Genomic DNA, 16,333 nt, shown 5'->3' on the forward strand with positions numbered 1-16,333 from the left:
TGTGCACACACCCTTAATCATTTTTAAAAAGAAAACAAAAAGTTGGAATAACAGGCTCTTGAGTGAAAGGATTTAGTAAGTGCCACTCTGTACAGAATGCTAAAGGACAAAGCCCAGTTTTGTTTGGATCTGCTGTCGGCAACAGTAACACCAAACATATATTTTCCAAATGTAACTAATAAATTTCAGTTCTTATGAATTATAAGAAGAAATAACCATAATCAGACATCACATAATCTTTCTAGTTCTTACTAGCCACTAGTTACAATGTCAACTCTTTCCTACTAACTCTTCCTCGCTATGACAAAAAACAATGAACATGAACTGTGAGTTTCAAAACTGAAGAGTATTATGGATAGTAGAGATTGATTGTCTCCTCACAGTAATTACATATTTAAGCTTTAAATGTTGTTTTAAAGACATTACTTCTTGTTTAGAATACTGTTCATATCTGTTCATATTATTTTCATCCTATTTCTAGTTTGAGTAATTTTAACTAAAAATAGATGAGATAAACAGCATATTATGTATTTTATAATAATAACTATTTTATTAACAAAATCTAATTGTAGACATGAATAAAACAATTAGCATCTTGGGTCATAAATAAATTAAGGGAGAGGATTTCTTGTCATTTACACCCTGCTGGCTCATTATATATTTTACTAGATTCCTGAGCAGAAATGACTTAATTAAGAAACAGCCAAAAGGCACAGATCCACAGTGGAAAATCTTTTCTCTTTCAGTAACTTTTGTGCTTGTTTTAAATTGATCATTTGTTTCATCAGCTAATCCTCAAGCAAAGGGCTTATCCTTTCTACTTGTAGACTTCTTACATAAGTTGAATTGCCTCCTTATCAATCTCAAGCCAAATAAGCACTTTATTTTCCTTTTGCTTGCTGTAAGGATAAAGAAAATAAAAGAGAGAATCAGCTCCTACTACTTGCTGAGCTGTCTGCATTTTAATCCCAGACTATGAACGAACATCAGAGTGCCCTTATGATGTTTTGCACAAAAGGCTCAGTGTTCCTGGCTCTGCTCAGAGAACCCAAAATAGCCCTCAGTAAGCAGTGACATACTGACAGTGCAGTGGTACTAAAAGCACAGGCATTTGTAACTCAGAGTGATGAGGCACATGGAAAGTTTGCAGAGAAGTCTGCGAAGCAAAATAAGAACTGTCTTTTCTACTATTCTTCATGTGTCCAACGTGATGTTTGTGCATCAATTTCCACAGAACTTCTAAAACTCAAAGTCCCAAGTTCCACAGGTAAGATTGTCCTATTCAGCCATATGATGAATAATATAAATTATACCTTAATCACTAGATAATGTCTAAACAAGCTCAAGAAAACTGTTGATAGTTTGCATTTCGTAAGTAAAAAATTATAAAAAATTTTAAAATATTATGTGTTTTGAATTTTCTCTAAAACTCTTGTGAGAACATTTCTCCCTGCTCTAGAAGACACATTTGGAGGGGGAAAAAGGTGCTTATATCTTAGAAGATTTAAAACTTGTTTTTCTATGGAAGGATGGATCACTCTTATACTTTTAGTTGGTCCAGGACTTTAGTTTTTGGGTTATCATGGACTATCAGCAATGAAGTAATTATTGTTATGTACAAAAATTATCAAAATAAACAACATAATAAAATAAATGATTTGTTACATAAAGTCATTCAAAATTGAACTTCCCATCTGTAAAAATTACTTAATGTCATTCAAAATTGAACTTCCCATCTGTAAAAATAACATTAGGTATTTAGTTGAGGGACAAATTAGTGTTATTATCCAAATTATTTCGTATTCTTCTCTTTGCCAAGTTTCTTTGGCTGTCATGCTTTCTATTGCCATTCAAAATTCTTAAAGTTAATATGTTTAAGTAAGTAAGAATGCTGGCGTTATCGTAATAAAAGAAAGAATATCGAACATTACTGTGAACAAAGATACGTATAATATATGAATTTGTGTGTGAGTGATATCAATTATGTCTAATGAAAAGTCTCAATTACAGACACAATAAATGAAGAGAATGCAAGCTGAAAAGTTCATTAATATTTTTTCAACTCTAATTTGGTACTTGGAATTTTAGTGGGATTAAAAATTATAATAAATTTTGCAAAGTAATTTTTTCAAGGATATTTAATAAATCTACTGCTAGAATGTAAAAACGTGTGATGTGTTTTTCAACAAAAAGTATCTAAATAGAGTGAGAAATGTTTCCTTTAGATTGCATAAATTTGTATATTAACTTCATAAATTTATTTGCTGAATTAACGCTGTAGGGAAGACATTTTGCTAAAATATTTGCAAATTTTGAAATATAATATATTTATGTTTTAGATGTACTTATAGTATTAAATAAGATGATATTATTTATATAATATTCATTATTTCAATATCTAAATATTTTAGGCAACACCCTTATGCATATTTATTATAATATAATTTGAAAATAATTAACTTTCAATATGACATAACATTTCTATTTATGAAATAAAATAATCAATGTGTTTCTAAAAGGAATAAAAATTTCAAAAGTAAACATACAGAAATATTCAAATTTTTAAAATGAATTATTCACATAATGTATAAATCACCTACTCTTTCCATCTGTTTTCTACTCTACCAAGAATTAATGACAACTAATGAAATGTATCAGATAATTATGTAGGTTATTACTGTAGTTTAGACTCTAATATTTTCATAAGTACTTTTCTTGTGTCCTAGTGAAATATTTTATTTTATGCCTACACAAGCATGCACACACTCACCCATGTAAATGTCTTAAAGTATTATAGTTTTTGTTTTGTTTTCCACTTGGAAAATTTTAAAAGGCACTTCTCATTAGTAATTTTTTTAATCAATTCAGTTAAATTTTCATTAATTGAAGGTTCTTTAGTATGATCTGCACAAATGTCTCCCAGGATTCTGAGGAAATCAGAACTATCTGGGATTTCTTATAACGTAGTTACATTCAACTTGGAAAGTGATAATATAACTGAGTATGAGTTGGTATTGTTATTTTTGTCACTCATGACTGTAGCATGTACTTTAAAATATGTAGAAGTGTTACAGAGTAGCCTTCAAATGCTATTGAGTAGTAAAGGGAACAGATTTGTTTTATTGTTTAATAGGACATGGAAACGTTTTCATATGCCTGCTTGTTATTAGTACTTACTGCTACCAACCTAATGCTTGAGAACTATGCTGGTGAATAAGAAAAAAAATAGAATATTTTTATTTTGTGGTCACTATTTTCCAGCACCTGTACTCCCTTTGGTAGAGGAGATTGAGGCTGAAGTATACATCAGTCCATAACCTAATAATAAACCCATACGAAGCATTTCTCTCTATCAGTGCTGAAGACAGATTGCTGATTTGAAAAATGTGCTGCCTTGGCTAAAGTGACCAAAAGGATATTTTCTACTCACAACAAAACAAAACATAACCTTTAGCAAATGTACTACCCACTCCCACCATCCTGAAATGGAAAGACTCCAGATAAATAAACTAAAATCAGTTTTTAAAAGCATACAATAATTCAATTCCCTTTAAAAATGATGAGCTACTCCTTGAATATTCTAAAATGACCCACTAAGAAAATGTTTATCTCACTCTACAAAATACTGTAGCATTAGTAAAGCATAAATATTTTTCTCGTAATTTGTCACATTAATTACTAATAATTGTATTTGGAATCGTCAAAGTATATTTTAAGATTAAATCAAACACATACTTTTAGAAACTCTAAATTGGCATATTGAGTCAAATTTGAAATATTATTTTAAGACAGTGGCTTATAAGCATACAAGATCTTCCACATTTTACATATTCTTTAATTCTAAGAAACTGCATGATAAATGAAATTTGCATATTTGTAAGATAGTATATAAAAGTGAGACTAATTTTGGCACATCATTCCTGATTTAAAAGAACCCAGGCAGTTTTCTCTATGTCTAAAATTTTTAAAATGTCATTCCTGTGGAAACAAGCAAACTACACATAAATCAGAGGACAGACATGCTACCATTTTTCTACCTTTAAGTTGAATTACAGCTAAATTGTTTCAGAGAGTTTGTCATCTATTTTAATTTTAAAAATCTCTAGTGGATATCAAATCTTTTTAGATTTTGAAGAGAATAGTTGTTTGACACTAAGCAAATATTTCTTGACAGAGCTTGAAATTGCTCTTAAACTAGTAGAACAAAATATAAGTCTTTCTCCACACTTTTGATAAAAAAAAAAAAAATGGGCCACATCACTTTTCTGTTGAATATAAATCCCCTCCTTTAAATATGACCTTAGTCTTTGGGACTACACAAGACATTGATTTACTTTTATTTATTTTCTCTCTCTCTTATCCAATACCTAAAGAATATACAACTCTAGAGGTATATCAAGGTTTTTTGTTTTGTTTTGTTTTGTTTTCTTTTTTTTTTTTTTTGAGAGGTTTTTGCTATAGGGTGTGTGTGTTTGCCAGAAAGACAGAGAGACAGAAAGCGAGAAATCATTCCCCAGTGGGGGATGGCCACACCACAATCCCTTCTCCTCCATTCTCTTCTTGGGATCTTGGGCATGAACACACACGCGCCCGACATGAGTTTTAAGCCACCAAGTCCAGGACTCAAACTGCAGTAGAATGCATGGAGTCCAGTGACATAGCCATAACGCCAACTACTGGTCTCGGTACATCAAGCTTTGACTTCAGATTTATTGGTTAAGAATAGGTAAGTATATGGGTATATGTATACATATATTTGTCTATATATTTTTCTATAGGTAGATAATTTTAATTTGTGTGTATACTCCTTTAATAATTTTAAGACCACACAAATTATTTTTAAAATGCCATGCCATTTTATAGAACATGGATTTAATAAAGTCACATATAAAATTTAATTTAAACTATTTTTAAAGATAAAAATTAATATTGTCATCATTTATATTTCTGTCTTGGTGTATGTGTAAATATATATATATATATATATACATATATATATATGTGTGTGTGTGTGTGTGTGTATACATACATATGAAAAAGATTCTTTTTTTTTTTTTTGAGAGATTTTCACTGTAGGGTGCGTGCGCTTGCCAGACAGACAGAGAGAGACATAGAGACAGAAAGCGAGAAATCACCCCCCAGGGGGGATGGTCACGCCACAATCCCTTCTCCTCCATTCTCCTCTCGGGATCTTGGGCACGCACGCACACGTGCCCGGCGTGAGTTTTAAGCCACCGGGTCCGGGACACGAACCGCGGTCAACTACATGGGAGTCCAGGGACATAGCCATTACGCTAACTGCTGGTTCCCTGAAAAAGATTTTTTAAATCAATGTTTAAGACAACTTAAATAAACTTGCATGAGATTTTGTGACACTATTACAATAGTATTGAGATTGTGTTTTGTGGGAAAAAAAAGAAAAGCAATATACTTTCAAATGGGTAAGTAGAATATTGCAAATTTTAGCAGATTATTCCTGTATGTTTTGAAACAAAATGATATTAATATTGCCAGTCTTTAAAAAAATAAAGTGAAGTGTCATTTTATATGAGAATATCATTTTTTGGGTAATTTTCTAGAGGGTGCATAAGCTAACTAGAGAGAGAGAGAGAGAGACAGAGGAGTGGGAGAAATCGCCTACCAATGAGGTGTGGTTCTACTGCAATCCCTTCTCCTCCATTTCCCATCCTGATGTAATTTTGGGCCTGCTTGCACATGTGCCTGGCATACTTTTCACGTCATTGGCTCTAAGACTCAATGGGTCTAAGTCTAAGTCAGCCATGTGGAATCCTGTTCCCTTAACCACTACGCCCTGGGGATGGTCCAGAACATCATCCATTTCTACAGAACATATTAACACCTTCTTTCAGCAGTGACAAATTACAGTGGACCCACAATTCAAAAATATAAAATTTTGTGCAAAAAGAGACCTGAGAGGAAAATGGAAGAAAGGGGAATGCAACTTGGCTCTCCCTCTCCCTTCGCCCTGGGGAATGATTTCTCATTTTTCTCCTCTCTCTCTGTCTCTCATTCTGTTGCTTACTGATGAGCACAAGTGCTCTAAACCCTATAAGAAACTTTAAATAAAAGACATTTATTCACTCAGTAATCCATTTGGCCATTCAATAAGATTTTACCAAATGCTTCTACATTTAAGTACTAAAAGAAACTATGGTTATACTGTGTAGTATCAATTTCAAGACTTCAAAAACTTAATGAGAATCTCCTATCTTCTTAATCTATTTTATAATTTAAATTTCCTGTATTTTATGACTTTTTATAAATATGTTTATGATTGTTTTCTTTCCTTAAATTAATAGGTATTTTTAATCCATCATAAACATATGAGGCATATTTTGATGTTTTCATATTTTTAAAAGGACTGTTTTTTTTTCCTATACATATTTCTTCATTTGAAATTTAGGTGATGCCCTTAAATGTTCTTATTTGGAAATATTAGAGTAGAAATTTATTTACTTTACATGATGCCTTTCATGTTAGAAGGAGTAAACTATCTCCCTACAGAACACTTTCAATGCTATTTTTAATGAAGTGTGTTATCAGGGCCGGCAGGTGGTGTGGTAGTTAAGGGCACTGAATTCCCATGTGGCCAACCGCAGTTTGAGTCTTGGACCTGGTAGTTTGTTTTCTCATTTTCTCTCTCTCCCTCTCTCTCACTCACTCACTCTGTCCCTTTCCGGTCAAATAGAAATAAATCAATAAATAAATACACTCCGTCCCTCTCCAGTCAAATAGAAATAAATAAATAAATAAATAAAGTTAAATAAAATTATTCTTAAAAAATAAAATACATTATCTGATCACTATGCACAGTTTATAGTAGACAGTCACAAAACAGTATTTTTAAAATATAAAATAATTGCACTAAACATTCTGCTACTCTAGTATATCAGGCTCCAAAATTTATATTTTTAATATTTTTTGTAACTATATACTCAAAATGAACTGAACAAAATAAACTTTGAAAACATGTAATGTTACTTATTTTTTAACTTCACATACATAACAGATATGAAACAACTTATACAGATTTTTTATCGTTACATGCTTTATGTGAATGAGACTATTAAAACATTAAATTTTACATTATGCAATTTAAAACTAAAATAATTCTTATCTCAAGGGAGTGTTGAGGTCAGCAGTTGGTGTGGCGGTTAAGGCACTGGATCCCACAAGGCTGACTCCAAGATTTGAGTTCCAGGATTGAAACTAATAAAAGGAAGTCAACTAATCTGGGAACTGGGTACACATCATCTATGGGGATGAGCAAGAATATTCCCCTTGTTGTTGTGATTTCATTCAATGATACTAGAAATAATATCTGTTTTTACATTCATTTTGCATACACTGATTTTCCAACTGAATGAAACATGCTGTAGAACTCTTCTGAGAACATGAGACTTGTCAAAGGCCAGCATTTCTACTACACAACTCTCCAAATATTATTGCCCTTGCCCTGTGCAACTTTAAATACTTAACACTCAAGAGGATCTTGAAAATGTTCATGAAAATGTGCATTATGAGAAAAGTGACTAAGGTCAAAATGTTTGCATCAAAATAATCTTAACCTTTAACTCTATTTTCTATAAACTTTTTGAAGTCCCATCACATGTATGATGGTAAACTTAAGGAAATACTTAAGAAAAACTCCTTATCCAGGTGTGTTTTTGAGTGGATACTGGTTTTCATTCGGTGGAAGAAAGAACAAGGTTCATGAGATGAGACAGGGATAAGAAATAAAACTTTAATGCAGACTTACAATACCTCATGAAAAGTGGTTCTGTAGTTCAGGAAATTAGGAAAGGGGTTATGGTGAAGGGAAGCATATACAATGTTATGATCAAGTTGACATCGAAAAGAAAAGTATGTATTGGTCTTTGTAGAAGAAATAAAGGGAAATCGTTCTTGAGTTTAATGAACTGGTTGCATTATGGTATTTGGGAAAAGGTGGATTGCATTTTCATGTATTGTATAATAATGAGAATATGTGGAATCAATAAATGGACATCTATTCTGTAATGTTTTCTCTCCATATGCTTTGGATCTATTTTAATATATTGTGCCTTTTGCATGAATCATCTATTCTTCTGATCTTTTACATTCTATTTTTTATTTATATCTTGTTTTTTATCCTTTTAAATATTCACAAATTTACCTTTCAAAATTTCTCCATTTTCTTTTAATATCTAAGAGTTACTATTTCTGTTTTGTTCTCTAATACTTTTTCTTTCTTTTTTTAACAAATCTAAAGGTTCTTCAAAGAAAATTTTTCTTTTCTTTTTTTTTTTTTTGAGAAAATTTTTCTATAGAGTCGGGCCTGTGCACTCTTTGGAAAGAAACAGAGAGACAGAAAGCAAGAAATCATACCCCCGAGGGATGGCCACACCACAATGCCTTCTCTTCTATTCTCCTCTCAGAATCTTGGGCATGCATGCACACGTGCCTGGAGGGAGTTTTAAGCCTCCGAGTCCTGGACTCAAACCATCGCCAAATACATAGGAGTCCAGTGAGTAACTATTTTGCCATCTGCTCTTCCCCCAAGGAGATACTTTTGCTCATTCTTTTTTTCTATGTAGTGAGCTTTTTTTTTTTTTTTTTGTCCCTCTCCTTCCTTCTATTCCTTCCCTTCCTCCTTCTTTCCTTCCAATCCTCCTTCCTTCATTTCTTCAATTCTTTTCATCCCTGACATTTGCTTTACCTCTTTGTGCTTACATTTTAATGCTTTATGCTTACTTTGTTCCTTTTCTTTACAACTGTAGTGTTCGGCCACAAGGAATTTCAGTTATATATAAGGAATGTAAAAAAATTGTTTGGAAAGTCTTCAGGTGGTAGAGAATGGACTTAGAAGATTGACTTGCCTTTTTGTATGTTGCTTTGGCAGCAATTGAGATGTTTGCTCTAGAGATCCGAACATCATTATGACTTTTTGCTTAAGGATGTATGTTTATTAAAAAATAGGGGCCCACAGGTGATGTAGTGGTTAAGGCCCTGCACTCCCACATGGCTGATCATAGTTCCAGGCACATCAGCTTGAAACACATGCTGGGCACGTGCATGTGTGCCCAAAATCCTGAGAGGAGAATGGAAGAGAAGGGATTATGGCATGGTCACCCTCTCTGGGGAGGGTGATTTCTCACTTTTCATGTCTTCTCTCTCTGTCTCTCCAGTATGCACAAATATCCCATAGCAAAATCTCTTAAAAATAAAATAAATAAATGAATAGGTAGGCCAGTCAGTAATGCAGTTGTAATGCATCACTCAGCAATACTGGTCCCACATGAAAAGAAATAAAATTCTTTTTTTTTTTTTTATAAGACGCATGTGCTCCCCAGAAAAACAGAGACAGAAAGCGAGAAATCACCTTCCAGGGGGGATGGCCACACCACAATCCCTTCTCCTCCATTCTCCTCTTAGGATCTGGGACACATGTGTGCACGTGCCCGGTGCGAGTTTAAGTCACTGGGTCTGGGACTTGAACCGTGGCTGACTACATGGGAGTCTAGTGACATAGCAATTATGCCAACTGCTGGTTCCAAGAAAAGACCTAAGTTCTAATCTTAAGGCCTTTCTATGCATGCTGGGTGCATATTCATTATGTACTTATGATCCAGGTAGTTGAGGCTAGGTTAAGAGTACAGCATGAAGATCACGCTAGGAGTGTTTTCCTCTCTGTCTTTCTCTCAATGATAAACTTCAAAAATATCTTAAATGAAGTAAAATAAGCAGGTAGGTAAATAGAGTAAATAGATTTCAACTTGTAAGTCTTAAAATATCAACCTTTCTCCTAAATCTATATTTAGAAGTTACAGCGCCACTATATGGTTAAGAGCTTTGAACTCCTGACAGTTCTGAACCCTCTTAAGTTCTATAAGTATTTGTGACACATTTCTGCTCCTGTCTCCTGCCATCTCTTGAAATTGCACATCACTAAAATGGTGCACGTTAGCCTTGAGTGCACTGGAAATAATGTGTAAATCGTCTGTAGCAAATATTTGCTGTTTTCAACTGCTCTGCCTTGAAAGGAGCTCTTCCCTGTATGGTTTGGACAATATTTATAATGATATCTAGTCCTTTGAGCATTGTTTCTTGTAGTGAAAGAGAATCACCAGTGATTCTCTTATGTATGCCAGAAAGAGTTTACTAAGAATTTATTAAGAGAAGGGGCCAGACAGTGGTGTAATGATGATGTAACTGGACCTAGAGGAAGGCCTTTGGTTGGTGTTCCAGGGCCTCTCTGTACAAGCTGGGGGCATGCTCATGTTCAGATCATCCATGATCTGGATTGACTGAGCTTGGGATAGGAAGAGCCCATTAGGGACGACTATCTCTCTCAGAAGGAATAGATAAAAATAAACTTTTAAAATAAGAATTCACTAAATGAAGTTGGAATAGAAATGTTTAAATAAATTGAATTTTTATGACATAATAACCACCTTTACTAAACATTTGATATGTTCCAAGTACAGTTCCAGTTATTTTTTTCAGGATTTATCACAGAAGATCTATAACAGATTTGTCACATCATTTTGCAGTTGAGAAAACTTTGAGTGTGTTTAAGTACTTTGACTAATGTCACGAAACTATCATATTGCACAGGTACTAATCTTTACATTTTGTATTGATTCTCCTTAGTGTCAACATTGATTTAAGGTTATAAAATGAAGATTTAAATAAGTAATATAGCAAGAAAAAGAACCAGATTGGAATTATCCAGTTCATTTGATCCAGTTCTTTATGAGATACCTTTGTCCACTGTCACATATTCTCGATCTGTGTAATCGATAATAAATATCTATTCCAGTGGTAACTTGGAAACCAGAGATTTATTACTGCATGGTCACAACTATAAAATAAAAACTAAATCTGAGAATCAGTACAAATTGTCCTCTTGAAGAGAGAGACGATAATTAACTTCAAGCTGCAGAAGGTGAGAGAGATAGGGGTGGGACGTCAAAATGGCCATGCCACACTCCCTTACCTTGCAGGGACATCTCCAAATACGTGCCTATGTAACACAGGGGGTGTGCTGAACCATGCATTGAGCTATGAGGAATACGAGAAAGATACATGAGAAAGTCTATTTGTATTTATTCTTGGTCATATTCTTTTGCATTTTCATTTTTAGTACATTAAAGAAATTATGTACCTACCTGTAAAAGTTAAGGATGTAAATTATTAGTATTTAAACACATAAACAAACATTGGTGTTTATCATTAGTACTGTCTCTGACAGGAGTATAAAATAAAAAAGTTTGGAAACCACTGCTGTAGAAATAAACACTGGCCAACTTGGATACATATATTTTGCTTTAAAAAAGACATATGCAATTCAAAAAATAGTTCCTGTAGAGATATTGGTTAAAGGTACAAAATTAGGAAAAAACGAAATCTTTTGACTTAATTTCAGTCCCACTGATCTTTTTACAGCTCAGTCAAGTTAGTTAGTTTCTGTGTGCTCATTGTTGCATTTAAAAATATCAACAATAATAGAACATATTCCATAGACTCATTGTAAGGCAAATCCGTTGAAGAACGACGTATTCTGTTGATAGGGATCGTCACTGGACAACACTTAATATGTTAGAAAAGATGATGATGATAATGATAGTATCAGTAGACTACTTGCCTTAGAATCAGCTTTGTAGCTTATTAAAAACACCAAACGCTAGAAGCTCTGAGTAGGAAACCTACATTTTCTCAATCTTTTCAGTTGCTTCATATGTAAAATAATTCATGTTAACCATTTCTCAGAAATTCAGGAAAGGAATGAATCAAGTTATTGGTTTTTTTAAAAAATTTATTTAAAGAAGGAGGTATTCTCTTTATGCAGAATGAAATTTTAAAATAGAAAAAATAATAAGCGGAAACTTATGAAACAGCAATAGTGCTATTTTGTTTGCCCATATTTAAAATGAGTAATTATTGTTGGCAAGTAAAGTGCTTTGGCAGGGGTGGAACGAAAGCTTTTTATGTTTCATCCATTTCACCTGAAATAGATGCTATGTGTTTTTGTGACATAATTATTTCGATATTCAGGTCTTGCACTGATTCCAGACAACACACACACAGGCAAACTCAAGAGTCTGACTTTATGTTTTCTTCATTCATTTATGGTAGGGCCTTGAAAATATCATGCTATATTATTCCTTTTTCTTCAATAACAAAATAATATTCTCTATACCATTTGGCAATGGTACATACTAAATATTACTTTTTGATAGTAGAATAAATGTACAAATACAGTTATTAGAAGATGTACAGAAAACAAAATGGATAATTGGAGAAAGGAACATTTAGATGACATATTTGTCGATGTAGCTACTATCAAAACATCAGCTACTATCAAAAATGTCCAATAGTATACAACTGCGTATTCTCCATAGAAAGCAGTGCCCAGAGAGATTTTTTTCAACAAGGGAAAAATAAAACAATTACATAAGGAAAAGTGAAGATAAAAGAAATAAATACTGTAAGAAATTCTTGGGAATTTATTGTGGAATATATTGTCAGTTAGAAGAAGCATGTTTTGGGACCAGGAGATGGCGTAGCAGTTACGTTGCTGGACTCCCACATAGTCAACCATGGTTTGAATCCCTGACCTGGCAGCTTAAAACTCACTTTGGGCTTGTGTACATATGTGCCCAAAATCCCGAGAGGAAAATGGAGAAGGGATTGTGGCCTGGCTATCCCCCATGGGGGTGATTTCTCACTTTCTGTCTCTCTATTTCTCTGGTGAGCACACATACCCTATAGCAAAAATCTCTCTTAAAAAAAAAGAAAAGAAATGAAACATATTTCTCCATTCATCGTGTTCCTGTAGTTACATAAATTCAATTCATCAGGTATTATTTATGTGATAATAATGGTTAAGTGGTCCAATGTTCTATAATTATCCAGAGCAATGGTTTAATAAAATAATGTTCTACTTTGCCCAGTTCTATTGTGCAATTTCTTACTCTTTACAACATCGTAACTGATACTTTTGCCAAACTGTTACAATTTATTTGATAGTTTTAGAAGTCTTCAAAGTCTGCCTTATTAATCAACATTTGTTTAAAGATTTTCATAAATTTGTTTTGTAGTTATCGTTAGAAGTGAAAATTATTTTTGGAACCAGCAGGGGAAAGAAGAGTTATGTCACTGGACTCACATGCAGTCAACCATGGTTTGAGTCCCAGACATGGTGACTTAAATCACACTGTGCGCGTGTGAGTGCGTGCTCAAGATCCCAAGTGGGGAATGGAGGAGAAGGGATTGTGGTGTGGCCATTAATCCCAGCGGATAATGTGTTGCTTTCTGTCTTTCTGTCTCTCTCTGTCTTTTCGGTAAGCCCACATGTCTGATAGCAAAACTATCCTGAAAAAAAAAAAAGTTAAAATGATTTGTTGATGCTATGCTGAAAAATCATTAATTCACTCAGACTAGACTAATAATTAAGGGAAGTCTAGGATGTATATTTTCCTAATCTGTGGTTCAGTGGGTGTATATGCATACTCTACTTTTGTTTTCCACCACTGTGGATTTACACTCACACATACACCTATAAATCAATATCATATTCTTAATCATTTAGAATCAATTTTCTGTGTGTAATGTAACTTTAATTACTTTTCTTTATGAAAAATAAAAGCAAATTAGATCCATCTAATTGTAAAGATAAAAACTACCTGGGACCAATTAATAGATAAGTTCATTCTCATAAAATGTAATTCAGTGCTCGAGATTGTGACATTTTCTACAATACAAAGATCGTGCAAGGAAGAGATAATAGAAGTCTTTTGAATAAGACATTAGCTGGAAATTATTATATGCTAAATATTCCATAAAAATATTTTAATGGTAATGGTAATGGTTAACTAATTAGGGATATAAATCTGAAATTTATAATAGCTAACTACACAACTCCCACACTGGAAAAATTACATGATGTTTTTAATAAAATGTCAGTAATAGTATGGGCACACTAAAACTCTTGGATGTTGCTGGCAGAAATTTCCAGAAATATATAAAATTTGAAAATCTGCTTTAAAAATTTGGTAAATATTAAAACTTACTTTACATAAGGGTATCTCAAAAAATTCATAGAAAATGGATCTAAAGTGGGTAATGAGTTTACTTGCTGCAAAACTTCTGAAATCCATACATAGTTTTTCTCTTAATATATTTTCCATGCTCTAAACACCCTTTATAGTTCATTAGCTAAACATTTAAAAGAAAAAATAATGTTTGAATGTGCAGAGAGAAAGAGAAAATGAGAAAGCACCCTCCACAGGGGATTGTCATACTGTAATCCCTTCTTCTTAATTTCCCCCTTCTTCTGGAATTTTGGGCATATACACATGTTTGCCTGGGGTCTTTCTCAAGCTGCCTAGTCTAGGACTCAAACCAAGTGGTGTGCTATGTGGGATCCAGTTGTCTTAACCACCATGTTGCCAGCTGGCTCCATTACTTTAATTTTTTGATGACTTTGTTTGCTAGATAAACTCACAGAGATTTAAGGAAACAGATAGAGACTCATTTATTAAACATGAATTGTAAAAGATAAAGAGATAACAGCCTAAATTTTTGTTTTGTTTTGTTCCTGTTTTTTCTTTAGGGCATGTTTGCTCACCAGACAGGAGGAAGATAGAAAAAGGAAAAGTGAGAAATCACCACCTAGGGAAGATGGTCATGCCTCCATCCCTTCTCCATTCTCCTCTCAGGATTGTGGGCAGGCATGCACATGCGTTCAGTGTGATTTTCAAATCACTAAGTCCAGGACTCAAACTGTGTTCAACCATGTGGGCATCACTGCTGGCCCCACGGACACTCTTTTAGTGGGCAATTAGCATATATTGGAGATATCTGTATTTCTTTAATTAATCATAGCTGAGTTAAAATGAGTGAACTATGCCTACATAGTAATATAGATTAATATAGGTAAGTCTAAATCATTGATTAAATACTCAAGTTTATGGGACCAGCAGTTAGCGTAATGGCTATGTTGCTGGATTCCTATGTAGTGGACTGCGGTTCATGTTCCGGTCCCGGTGGCTTGAAACTCAAGTTGGGCGTGTGTGCGTGCATGTCCAAGATCGCAAGAGGAGAATGGAGGAGAAGGGATTGCGGTGTGGCCATCCCCCCCATTGGGAGGTGATTTCTTGTTTTCTGTCTTTCTGTCTCTCTCTGTCTGTCTGGTGAGTGCATGCAGCCTATAGCAAAAACCTCTCCAAAAAAAGAAAAAAAAAATAATGTTTTTGAAAGTAATGTGCAAATACGCTTCTCTCTGGGTACATCACATTCTCCTCCAACTCTGACTAAATTCAACCTCTTTTATTAAGTTAGGCATTTTTATTTTTCTATTACTCTAATTCCTGTCTTGATGATTCTCTTATTAGTTTGTCTGAACTAAATTTGATCTTATTCTATTTTAGAATGGAGATAAGAATTAGTATGTCACTGAAGTAGAGGGAGAATTAACAAGAGATTACATGAAGTAACTATTATGGTACTGGAGATAGATTTGGCGATTTTATTAGCCTGCATGCTAGACTGTGTTATAGTCATCAGTTATCTTCCCTGTTCTCAGCAACCTCTCCCACAAATAGTTCGTGTCAGTGTGGGTGAGTTTCCAGGTTTCACATGCTCACTCAGGACTGAAGTTAGTGTGGGCTCCTCCAGCTCATAACTGCACCAGCTGGTTGCTAGAATAGGGAGTGATAATTGCAAGATAATTATTCCCAGGTTTTTCAGTGCTTTAGTTTTGAAAGGACGCACATCACTTTTACCCAAACATCATTTAGCAAGCTGGTCTTCTATTACAAGAAGAAGACTGGTAAATAATTCCAGGCCTACCACAATGACCCAAAGATTTATTTATTTATTTATTTATTTAAAAAGTTTGCTATAGGACATGTCACCTCCCTGAGAGGGGCAGAGAGAGCGAATGAGAGGGAAAGTGAGAATGTACCCTCCAGGGTAGATGGCCATGCTACAGGCCTTCTCCAGTCTCCTACTGAGATTTTAGACACATACTCACATGTGCTCAACATATTTTTTTTTTTTTTGGAGAGATTTTCGCTATAGGGCGCGTGCGCTCGCCAGACAGACAGAGAGAGACATAGAGACAGAAAGCGAGAAATCACCCCCCAGGGGGGATGGTCACGCCGCAATCCCTTCTCCTCCATTCTCCTCTCGGGATCTTGGGCACGCACGCACACGTGCCCGGCGTGAGTTCTAAGCCACTGGGTCCGGGACGCGAACCGCGGTCGACTACGTGGGAGTCCAGCGACATAGCCATTACGCTAACTGCTGGTTCCCTGCTCAACATATT

At 34.3% G+C, this 16,333-nt stretch overlaps 1 protein-coding gene across 1 annotated transcript in view; it reads left to right on the forward strand.

Annotated features, from left to right (window-relative positions):
• The first annotated feature begins 1,108 nt into the window (after positions 1-1,108).
• The window catches only part of CDH19 (cadherin 19), a 118,578-nt gene continuing 103,353 nt past the window's right edge, over positions 1,109-16,333 (forward strand). Inside the window, exon 1 of the mRNA XM_006141815.2 lies at positions 1,109-1,267. The gene's annotated coding sequence lies outside the window, so the exon portion shown is untranslated. The remainder of the gene's footprint in view (positions 1,268-16,333) is intronic.

This window comes from Tupaia chinensis, unplaced genomic scaffold, assembly GCF_000334495.1.
Source record: "Tupaia chinensis unplaced genomic scaffold, TupChi_1.0 Scaffold000065_1, whole genome shotgun sequence".
Taxonomy (NCBI): domain Eukaryota; kingdom Metazoa; phylum Chordata; class Mammalia; order Scandentia; family Tupaiidae; genus Tupaia; species Tupaia belangeri.